Genomic DNA, 12,564 nt, shown 5'->3' with positions numbered 1-12,564 from the left:
GTAGCAGTACTGTCTATCTGTATGTCGTGTATGTCATATTATGTTATGATTAATTGAAAATGGGGGACCCTGATGTAAACAAGACGAAAGTGTTTCTCTGGTCTGCATCCCCTTAACAATTGTCTATTGAGCTGTACTGTACTGTATACCCACTCTGCAATCTGTTAATAAAGTTTTCAATCAATCAATTAACCCTTTCACAACCACACTACAAGTTTCACGTTTCTTTATTATTTTTTGTCATACAGAAATACAGAATACTTTGCATGAAGTGTAATAAGTATATAAGTATAATAAGTATAAAATAGAAAGTCAAGAAGTCAAGAAGTCAAGTATAAACAAGTGTAAACAACAATTGTTCAGTATACCTCTATACACTATATATATGTATATTTCCCTCCCACCCACCCACCCCCTCCTAATGTACAGTCCCCTCCCCATCATATGTATATACTCTGTCAGGATCTAGGGGTAACAGTACTGTATATTTGAATACCGCCTATGTCACAAATGTATCAGTACTAAATACCTATATGTCCCTATGCCATAAATGTCATGTATGTTGTGTATGTCATAAATGTCTATATGAATTGAAAATGGGGGACCCTGATGGAAACAAGACAAACGTCTTTCTCAGGTCTGCATCCCCTTAACAATTGTATGTATTGAGCCGTACTGTATTGTACCCATTCTGCAATCTGTTAAATAAAGTTTTCATTCATTCATTCATTCATTCATTCATTCATTCACACAATATGTACATTCTGGTACAGAAGGTTAACCCTTTCACACTACCACATAATGAGAATGGAGAAGTGGTTGTGGTCTTGTAATCGCTCCCTAGACTCCAGAGTGAGGCAAGAAGATAGATACCAAATTAATGAATATAGCCTTCCCAGAGTAGCACGCTGAGTGATGATTGGACAAAATAGATGTCACTCCATTATGTTTACTCCCCGCCCCCACCGCCCTCTGTCAGTCAGCTGCAGCAAACGCTCTGCCTGCTTCCCGTCGCTGCTGCTAAGCTCATGCTGCCGATCCAGACACAGAGAAATAAACACCAAGGCTTCCCCTCAGACCGGTCACATTTAGCACAACAACCTGACATAAGAGGTAAGGAGGACACTCTGGACGTGTTATATCAATGGAGCGACTAGTGTTACTTCTTTCGGGGCGATGATATTCTTGTGATCGTGAACGTTATTATTATTATTCGCGCTGATGGCTAAGCTAACGTCACGGCTAAGCTAACGGACGTCACGTAAGAACACAGCGGTGTTGCTATAATCTGAGCTAGCCGCTTAGCTAACGTCAGTTTAGCCGCTGTGTTATGTAGTTGACATAGCAGATTGAACCGTTAGCCGAGCTGCTAACGAGCCAGCGATCAGTCTCTTAACGTTAAAGGAACACGCCAACACTATGGGGGAATGTTCTTACCGTCGTCTCCAGAGTGAGACGAGAAGATATATACTAGTTTCCTCTCTGTGCGTTTATTAGAAAGCTGTCCGGCTGCAAGCTAATAGCCTAGCAGAGAAATCCATGGCAGCGGATACGGACCACTAGTTTAGTTTCAAACTCTGGTGGTAGATGAACAGCTGGGCTAGCCGGTCCGTATCGGCTTCCATTCATTTTTAGTGCTATAAGCTAGACTATCTTGCAAGCCGGGTAGCTTCTTTCTACTGAACGCACAGAGAGGAGATTGGTCTCTAGATCTCCTTGTCTTGACTCTGGAGAAGACTGTATAATGTTGGCCTGTTCCTTTAAAGGAAAACTCCAACATTTTGGGGAAATGGTCTTATTTGCCATCTACCCTGGAGTTAGACAAGAGAAGATACATACCTTTTTCTTCTCTGTGCATGCAGTAGGAGTAGGAAGACGTGCACCGTTAGCCTAGCTTAGCGTCAGTCACTGGAAGTAGGTTCCTCCATTAGCCTAGTTCCCAACGTCTTCCTACTCCCACTGCATGCACAGAGACAAAAAATGTATGTATCTTCCTGTCTAACTCCAGGGTAGATGGCAAATAAGCTAATGTCCCAAAATATTGGAGTTTTCCTTTAACTTCATGTAGTGTGACTAAAGCAGATCATCACGGCCCCCTGTGTAGCCAGATGGTCAACAGTTACTAGTCTCTTAATTGTAACTAACAATACACCAACATGGCATTGACCACTATTAAATATCGTCCCTCATAAAACAACGAAGGAGAATGTTAACGTTATTAACTTGGATAATATCGCCATTAACCACGGGAGCGACTCTTCGGGTTTCTGGAGGCCTTGTGGCTAGCTGCGGCTAGCTAACTGTGGCTAACTGCGGTTAGCTTCAGAATATTATGGGAACCATAATGAAAACAAATCCCGTCAACACGTGTTTTGAAATGATTAATGCGACAATTGACTGTAGAGACTGGATATAACGCTCCTCGTCAGTCTGGATGTCTATTCTCCGTGTTTTTGCATCATGTTCTCTTGAGGGTTTTGTGTTTGGCCTCCTGCTGTGGCTTTAGCTATAACACTAGATTAGCTGCCAAGCTAGCATGCCAAGCTAACGGTAACGGTACTGTCGGGCCATGTGAGGCCTGCCGTGGTTTCTATCAGGGCTCGGACTGTCCCCCCCCCCCCCGGGACGAAGAGAGTAGTTTCATGTCGATGCCGCTCACGGTCTGTTAGATATTCAGTGTTTTAGCATTTTGGATAATGTTGCATCATGGCACTGTTCTGATATCTAACCATGATATGCCATATTTCATGTATGTCATAAATGTCATTATGAACTGAAAATGGGGGACCCTGATGTAAACAAGACAAAAGTCTTTCTCTGGTTTGTGTGTATTGAGCCATACTGTATGGTACCCAATCTGCAATCTGGTAAATAAAGTTTTCATTCATTCAACGTTAGTATTCCACGATTACGATGAATTGGAAATGGAGGACCCTGGTGGAAACAAGACGAAAGTCTTTCTCTGGTCTGCATCCCCTTAACAATTGTATGTATTGAGCTGTACTGCACTGTACCCATTCTGCAATCTGTTAATAAAGTTTTCATTCATTCATTCATTCAGTAGGCGGGCCAGCAACAGTGTCCTGACATCATGTAAATCCCAAAGGGTGTTTCAGATTACATTTAGAAGAAGAAGGCGAAGGCCAGTGTTACGACCCCCCCCCCCCCCCAAGTTACTTGTCATTTAATATTTTTGGGTAATTCTATCATTCACTTGATTGATAAGGAAATTAATGATAACTAATCGCCACTATTTTATTTCCCCCCAATGCTCCATACATTCCCTGCATGTTGTCTTGTAAGAACTTCAGATGATCTGATGCTGTTGTGAATGTCATTTCACCTGCAATCCTATATGAGGCACACACAACTGTCAGAATACTGAACAATTTCAGAATACTGGCCGAACAGTCTTGTCCCGGTGACGAGCTTCAATGGTGGAAGCTGTTTTGATTCTATTTGTGAAGTTGTTTGTTATCCACATGGCCTCCATATCTGTAAAAAGAAAAAATTATATATATATATAATAATGGTACAAACTAAATCAACAAGTGCTGTTCTGTCCTGAGGTGTCTTTTGGCTTCTCACTTGTGCCACACTGTCTAATTTGATGGATAACAGCAGCACATACACTCAAAGCAATGATAGGTTGCTATCAGCTGAGTTTCCTTCAAGTCGGTGACGGCTGTCCCTTGTCCGGCTGAATCTTCACGATCAAATAGACTTCCTGTCCGATTCCAGTGATCGATGACCAGTGCATGTGAGGTTTGCGGCAATGGTTGGTAAGGGAAGGAGGTCAAGAAGCTGGAAGTCCCTTCTCCTGGCTGCCGTCCAGGGTCAGGCGTTAGCGGCTAATCCATCACGACACACATTTATTCAAGGACATTAAGCCAATTTGCGAAGCGCTCCATTAGGGCTGGGTGATATGGAAAAAAATCATATCGCGATAACGATATGATAATTTTATTTTATTTCTCGATATCGATAATTATCGAATTGTTATAAGTATAAAAAAAAAAAAAAAAACATTTTTTTTTAGCAACAGATGTATGTTTATTTTGCAGCAATTCTTTGTCATTGCCGCCATCTTTAGTGTTACATCCCCTCACACTCCAGTTCTCAGGCTGCAGCTGGTTTAAAAGCTAAAGTAAACCGGCTTCTCTGCTGGCTGTGGCTCCAGAGGAGTTGAACAGTTCTGGCTCTGCTAGTTTATTTTCGATCTTTTGGCGCTTTTTTGGTGGACAAACCACCGCACATGTGCACTGTGACTCGTGACTGGAGTCTAGTCAGGCATTAAAGCGTTCCGTCTTGGGACGGATATCCGTCCATTTGATTTGGAGATTCCGTCATTTGATTCGGAGTCGTGACGGATTTTAACCTGAGCCAATCAGAGGCGTCAAATATCCTTTTTTCCCCTACCGCGGCCGCACCAAACAGTCATTTGCGAGCAATCGGCAAATTCTCAGGCAAATGCAACCAACCAGAAGGCGAGATTGTTCTGAGTTTACAGCCCTTTCACCCGCCTCCGCTGTGCTCAGCACCAATGGGAAGCGCCCATTTTGAGACTCTCTAGCGTCTAGCTCTACTCGCGAGTAAACTTGACTCATCAACAACATGCGGCAACTTTTACGAGACCGTAAGTTCATTTGACTTATTCTAGTCTAAAGAAACATATATATTACTATTGCTATTGATACATCTAGGTAACGTGAATGCCACAAAACGAATGCCTTTTGTTAATCAGAACGTTATTTACGCGACAAGCAGTGTGTTGTTGTCGTTGTTGTTGTTGGTGGTGTTTCGTGTGTGTGCTTGCGCCGCTCGCTTTCTGATAAATGTATGAATGTTGATAAATCTAGATAACGTTAATGCCACAAAACGAATGACTTTGTTAATCAGAACGTTATTTGCGTTATCAATTGTTTTTAAGCTCAATAAACGTCTTTCTCCCATTTGTCCGGGAGATCTCTGGGTAACAGTACTGTATATTTGCATATCATATATGTCACAAATGTAACATTACTATATACCTGTATGTCATGTATGTCACTATGAATTGAAAACGGGGGACCCTGATGTAAACAAGACGAACGTCTTTCTCTGGTCTGCATCCCCTTAACAATTGTGTGTATTGAGCTGTACTGTATTGTACCCATTCTGCAATCTGTTAAATATTGATTGATTGTTATTAACAGATTGCAGAATGGGTACAGTACAGCTCAATACACACAATTGTTAAGGGGATGCAGACCAGAGAAAGACTTTCGTCTTGTTTACATCAGGGTCCCCCATTTTCAGTTCATCATAACATATATGACACACATGACATACAGATAGACAATACTGCTACATCTATACATTTATGACATACCAGATTTACAAATACAGTAGCCTATTGTTTGTGATACAAAAATAGTCTAAAAAGAGTATATACATTTGACGAAGAAACTGTACATTGGATGTGGTTGGGTGGGATGGGGGGGGGGGGGTTGTAACTATACATTGGATTATCGACAACCTTACTTGGTCCCAATAAGAGGGTCTCGTGTATTAAATAAAGTTTTCATTCATTCATTCACTCTGGATCTTGTAAATCCAGTAGCAATACACACAATTGTTAAGGGGATGTAGACCAGAGAAAGGCGTTTGTCTTGTTTACATCATCAGGGTCCCCCATTTTCAATTCATAGTGACATTTATGACATACACAACATACATGACATTTATGACATAGGGACATACATGCCTTACAGGTATATAGTAATAGTACTGTTACATTTTGTCACATATACGATATGCAAATATACAGTACTGTTACCCAGAGATCCTAACAGTAAATATATACATATGATGAGGAGGAGACTGTACATTAGGAGGGGGTGAGTGAGTGGGTGGTAAATAAATATATACAAACGGTGGGGAGGAGACTGTCCATTGTTGTTGTGGCATAATTGCGAAACGTGTTTAGTCCCTTGTTTGTATGATAACAAGCCGTTTAGTTCATGGTTCAAAGTGGGGAGGGGTGCTAGCTCGCCATCAATCAGAAGCTAGCCACAAGACTTGCATTCACGCTCTCCAGCACACAACAGTAGGGTCTATAGTCACAGTCAGGACAGTAGGCTCGCTCTACAAGTAGGCTCCCTTAAAACGCTAACACTATTAAAAAAAAATACAGTAGAGGTTAAAATAAGAATATGACTTGGCCAGAAAAAAAGTTCAGTCAGGAGATTTTTTTTTGCTTTAATCCCTGAGTCTAGTTCTGCTAGCACACATAGCCTACTGTGTACAGACGGTTTCAAAATGTATTTTAAATTAGAAAGCAAACAAAATAAATGGACAAGAGAAAAAGAAATCTGAATTTGGTCAGTATTGTCATTTGGACAAGCAAAGCCATTACTTTAAGTTGCAGGCAAGAAAGACAAGTCTGTCCACTGTCTCTGGTTTTAAAACTGCCCTGTTGCAGGTTAAAAAAAAAAAAAAAAAAACGATTTTTCGATTTTTTTTAAATTTCGATATTCGATATCGATTATTAAAATATATCGCGATATTTATCGTTATCGTTATATCGCCCAGCCCTACGCTCCATAAGACGAGGTGTCCAAAAAACCTGTGTCTCCCTCCCAGTGGCTATTCAAGGTAGTGTGAAATGTTGTCTTATCGCTCCAGGATGAAACACAATTATTGATCATGGGGTGGTGGAAAGGAGCTATAAGCAACATTGAACTATGGTGTCGCTGCCTCCAGATACCTTCCTGTAATGTAATGCCCAGGGTTTGCAGCGGGCTGTCTAATCGCATTACGGCTAATCTGGGCCTCAGTATTGTTGGCCAGTGATCTCTTTTCTCCCTGGCCTGTATCTGTCAGGGGAATATTAATGGTGCTAAGGTGATGCATGAGCTCCTGGGTAAGGTGAACAAATGTCAGTCTCTTAACTAGCCCCCAGGAGGCTCTCACCGGAGTAAAGCGGGGCCTCAACACAGTTTGCAAACACAGCAATAATGTCACTCGCTCTGCCCGCCTGGGCCCACTCAACTCAAATAGTATAGAATTCACTTGGTTTTTCCATGCAAACTTTGTGATCGTAGGCTGAGGCTTGCAGAATTGTTCACCCCCAGGTTTTGGTCTCGTTTTACTTTTCATTCAGGTCTTCTTCTTAACCCTTTCAGTGTCACTACCACACTACAATGTGGTAGTGAAAGGTTAACCTTCTGTAGTGTGGTAGACTGTAGTCAAAGGGTTATCTTATGTTCTGTTATTACTCTTATGTTTTGGTGTGAAGTAGTTGTTATTAATGCACCGTTTCATTATGCCCCAGGGTAGGGTTTAATGAGACGATAAGCAGTAGAAATGAAATGACAGATTGCAGATGAATGTTTACCTACGTCGTATTTCACAAAATCGGTCGAATAATATGTTGCATATTATACAGTGCTTTATTAATGTTTGCTGTTTAGGCTCGAATACATTGCTAGCCGTTGCCTAAGCCTGTCAACACAGTGATGTGCCGAACGCCACACTGCCTCATTGTTTCCGCGCACACAAAGTTTCAATAATGCAGCAGCTGGTAGATCTCATGACTACATGTCCTTGTCTCAGAAGAACTGATTTTCAAAAATATGTTTTTATTATCAGGCCTATTTTCATGGGCTATTTCTTTAGGCTGACGGCCATTTATTTGAGTGGTTAAAAAAAACACACAAACAAGAATTTAAATCAGCAATTAGGTGTACCATGACAGCAGTGGAAGCCTTAAAGCATTTTGGCCTGTCCTAGTATAGGATACATCTTATTACATTGTATTACAGGATATGGAGTTGCTTGCATGCTTGTTTTTTTTTACCCTGACAATTCATTTTCTCATTTTGAAAGATACAGAAGGCCAGTGTTGCACAGGGGCAGTCCGATGATGAATGGAATAGTTAACTTGAGCCACCAACATGCTCGCCGCTTGTCAAGACTTATGAGTTTGGGATTTGCCCTTTGGGTCCCTGCTACACTGTGTGAATAGGAGGTGGCTGCAAGTAAATGAGAATTCCTCCTGTGATGCCAGGCCCCCCAACCTAGGAAGATCAGTCTCCATCTCTCCAGTGATAAAACCATGTTACTGTTGGAATTAGGGCTGCAACAATTCGTCGACTGTGTCCACGTTATCGACCATGGCATTTTGTTCATGGTTTTGCTATTCACAAAGCTTGCGCAAAGGGTTTAATACTGTGCTAACTGCGTTGCCATTAGGGATGGGCATTTAAAATCCTACAGCAAGTTGTTGACGCACACACACACTGCTTGCAGTGCCCTCATTGCCCCTCCCCCTCACAGACCCGTCTTGTCAACATACTCATTCTCTCCGATCGATATCGATTTATTAACATATATCGCAATAATTATCGTTGTTGTTTTATCACCCAGCCCTAGTCTGATTCCCCTCCCAGAACCATGGAACCGATTAGGGGGTGGGACGATACATCGATCCAGATCGATATATCGATCTATTATCAATGATCCAATAGGATCGATGCAGTGTAAAAAGATCGGTTCATATTGCGGTACTCTTATTTTGAAAATCCTGTGGCGAGTATGCGCCCAACAGCACAGCAGTAGCATCTGAAACTGAAGCGTCTATTTTGTGACCTGAAATAAATCCCTGCTGTTTTATTCTGCAACGGGTCAAATGCATCTAACATGCTTTGCATCCTCGCCATTCCTTTATGCCCACGTCGTGTTAAAGACCGAAATTAACGTTACGTTAGCGTAAGCTAACAAGCTACCCCTGATCATAGCCATAGAGAGAACAGCAGAGGTCCATTAGTGGCAACTGGGGAGGGGAGGGGCATTCTCCCTTTCTGTGTGTGTGCGTTTGGAAAGACCACATGGAGTAGGGCTGCAACGATTAGTCGACGAGATATTGTTGTGTCGATTAGTCATTAAAAAAAAATATATATATTATAATTTTTTTTTGGCACTACCTATCTTTGTGAAAGTGGCTTCTCAGCTCTGGTCCAGCCAGCTGAAGACTTCTTAGCTTAACATAACACACAGACAGTAAGTTTGGGGGAACTAATGGGATAACTGGGGATGTTGTTTGGTCCTGACAAGAGTCTCAAAGCAACTCTGAGGTCATGCTCAATGTCCAATCCAGGGTTCGAAATTAACGGGGGCTTGGGGCATAATGCCCTTGAAAATGGACAAAATGCCCTCGAAAATCAGTTAAGGGGGGCACAAAATGCCCCCGACAGTTTACTAATTATATATATATATTTATCCGGTAATGGAGCGTCTCTGTATCGTACGGTTCAGATGACGCGCAAATAAAAAAAATCATTTGGCGGAGGTGAGCACTGGCAGCACTGCAGCTGAGCCAGGTGCTAGTCAGTTTGTGTACAAATGGCAAGCACAATCTAAATCAATCTTCATTACTTTAAAAACATAGCCATTAACATTACATAGGCATACACGCATCTTGCCATAGCTTTAGCAGTTTGTACAATACAACGCACGTTTTAACTATGGTAGCACTAGCCCCAGCTAATACAGTCAATGAAATGTTATCGTAGCTACAAGCTAGCAGAGGAGGGAATGAGAGTCTGAGAGGCGGGGTGTTTAAAGACAATGATAGGCGTTTATTCAACATCCAAGAAGGCTAACATACAACTGTGTTTTACTAACTCCAACCGAGACTATTGCCGCTTAACCCGCTTTCGTGCTGCTTGTTGATGTTTGATCTCCTCCTAAAGTTACCGGAGCTGAAGGTGCCACACGCTAGATAGTTCAAACTCAACGAATTACATAATCCACCACAGTTGCACTCAATATTTAAATAATGTTAGTCTAAATAAATGTAGATACATAATAATTTCAAGCAGAAAACGAATCTTTCCATTAAGAACTGACAATCAGGGAATTTAAACATGGTTGACATTGTTTTTTTGTGTTTATATTATAGAAGGGAAAGTCTAGTGCTGGCTGAGCATATTGTTTGTTTGCACTAAGTTAATACTTTGACAAATGTAGCCTATATTTTTCAGTCAGTTCGGTCTTTGTGTGCCAAACATTATTTAAGGCTGTAAACACTGTAACACTTAAACCTTTTTATATAATATATATATATATATATATATATATATATATATATATATAAAAAGGTTATATATATATATAAATGAGAATCATGTTTAGATTTGAGTGTTTTTTTTTTTAATAAAAATTAACGTATATCGAACCGAACCGAAAACCGTGACCCCCAAAACCGTGATACGAACCGAACCGTCCATTTTGTGAACCGTCCCACACCTACCGTTTATCATAAAAATTCAGTGCCCCCGAAATACAAAAAAAGCCCCCGAAAATCAATTAAGGGGGGCAAAAAAAAAATGTTAATTTCTAACCCTGGTCCAATCTGTTCCTCTGCTCTGTCTTCAGCTGGACCAGAGCTGAGAAGCCACTTTCACAAAGATAGGTAGTTAAAAAAAAAAAATAATTATTTATATATACATATTTTTTAATATAGTTGTTTTTCGATTAGTCGACTAATTGAAAAAATAATCGACAGATTAGTCGACTACCAAAATAGTCATTAGTTGCAGCCCTAGTCAGGAGTATAATATATTATATTGATAGTAAATTTACTGAGGATGGATGGACAGATAATGTTGATATTTATAAAAATACAATACATAATTAATGTATTAATGATCATCATGCAACATAAAACAATTGTAGGAACGGTTTGGGAGAGGAAGGGGTTTTAGGTTGAGTGTTGTGAGTTCCAAAAAAAATTACTTAAAGTTTAAAGCTCAGTCCGGTTGTGAATGGTCCTGAACTGACCAGTCACAGCTGATGGTGAAAATGATTGACCACTAGGGCTGCAACGATTAGTCGACATAATTCACGATGTCGATTATAAAAACTCGTTGAGGCAGACCTTTTGCGGCGATTCGTCGTTAAAAAAAAATATATATATATATATTGTTTGGTTCCTGTTGGTTGTCAGTTAAGGCCATAGGTAGGTAGGGAATCTTTTTTCTCCTTTCCATGGCGACTATGGATAGGGAATTTCTTTATTTAATTAAAATGTTCACAACAACATGGATGCATGTACTCTGCCAGCATGTTTAATATCCATAATACTAAAGGTTTGACTATAAGATTTTTATGAAACTTTATTGTAAAAAAAATAAAAATTGGGTCGCACCTAAATCGGCAGGGTCGGTCGGCAACCGGAACCAAACCATTATTTTTGTTAGGCCCTATGACAAATAAGACTGTTCAATTACTTTATCTAAATCCAATCAATATTCCTAATGCCGTTTCAATGTAAGGTTATAAAAATAAACATAAACATTCATATAATAATACAATAACCTAAATATACAGCTAAGCCCCATTGTATTCTGAAATGTAGACTTTAACAGTGTAGGCAACTAAGCCAATAGAAATAAGGTATAACTCATGAGTGCTTTGGCTCCTATAGGAGTCCTTGAGCTTTTAGTTTGTTTTAGTATTACGCTACATTTAATAATGTCATTTATCAGCTATCTGTGATAGGAGTGCAGATGTTTCTTCACTCCCTGCAAGAAGAATCACATATTAGTTGTTTCTCATGAGTGGGATTCATCCAAAAACTGAGATAATAGGCGAGTCAATATAGGGCTGGGCGATATGACGATATTATATAAATATCGGGTACAGTTCATTAACGATACACTTTTTTAACGTATCGTGGATATCGTGATGTTTTGCCCAAGAGGATTGTGTCGCGTCAATCTGGTCCACCCCGTTCAAACTTTTGAACAACGCCGCTCCCACACACACACTACTGCATCAAAGTTAGTACTTATGATTAACAAAGGCATTCGTTTTGTGGCATCAACATTATATAGTTACACGTTATATAGTTACACATCAGTGTATTTACCCAAACATAGCAACGTCCGATGACGACATAGATAGCAAGCGTTACTGTTCATATCTCAGAAGAATGATTGAATGAATGAACGTTGTTAACGATTGCAGAATGGGTACAATACAGTACAGCTCAATACAACAACAGTGGACTGACTGGAGGATGAAGACCAGAAAAAGACTTTCGGCTTTTTTACATAAGGGTCCTCCATTTTCAATTCATCAAAACATTTAGAGACATACAAATATACAGTAGTTTCATAAAAATGCTAAAATCCTATTGATTGATTGATTTAAAACTTTATTAACATATTGCAGAATGGGTACAGTACAGCTCAATACATACAATTGTTAAGGGGATGCAGACCAGAGAAAGACTTTCGTCTTGTTTACATCAGGGTCCCCCATTTTCAATTCATCATATTTCATATCTAAATCATATAATATCTCATTGCTAAATACCGGTATATGCAATATATAATCTAATAATCCAATAATCTAAATCTAATATATAATATAAAAATGCTAAATGCATGGGTATTTTATTTTGTCTTTAATGTTAGCTTGCAAACTCAAATACTGTCTTGGTAAGCCTCATAATGAATTGTTTGGGGAAAAAAAGAAAAACATCGTGATGCGTATCGTGTATCGCCGAAAGGTCAG

At 40.0% G+C, this 12,564-nt stretch overlaps 1 protein-coding gene across 2 annotated transcripts in view; it reads left to right on the top strand.

The window, feature by feature from the left end:
• The first annotated feature begins 1,012 nt into the window (after positions 1–1,012).
• r3hdm1 (R3H domain containing 1) overlaps positions 1,013–12,564 on the top strand; it is a 205,484-nt gene continuing 193,932 nt past the window's right edge. For both annotated transcript variants that reach the window (XM_084314657.1, XM_084314656.1), the window contains exon 1: positions 1,013–1,113. The gene's annotated coding sequence lies outside the window, so the exon portion shown is untranslated. The remainder of the gene's footprint in view (positions 1,114–12,564) is intronic.

The sequence above is a fragment of the Notolepis coatsorum genome (assembly GCF_963971535.1).
Source record: "Notolepis coatsorum genome assembly, chromosome: 5".
NCBI lineage: Eukaryota > Metazoa > Chordata > Actinopteri > Aulopiformes > Paralepididae > Notolepis > Notolepis coatsorum.
The sequence above is the reverse complement of the archived record's forward strand: the minus strand, read 5'-3'. Positions and strand labels throughout refer to the sequence as shown.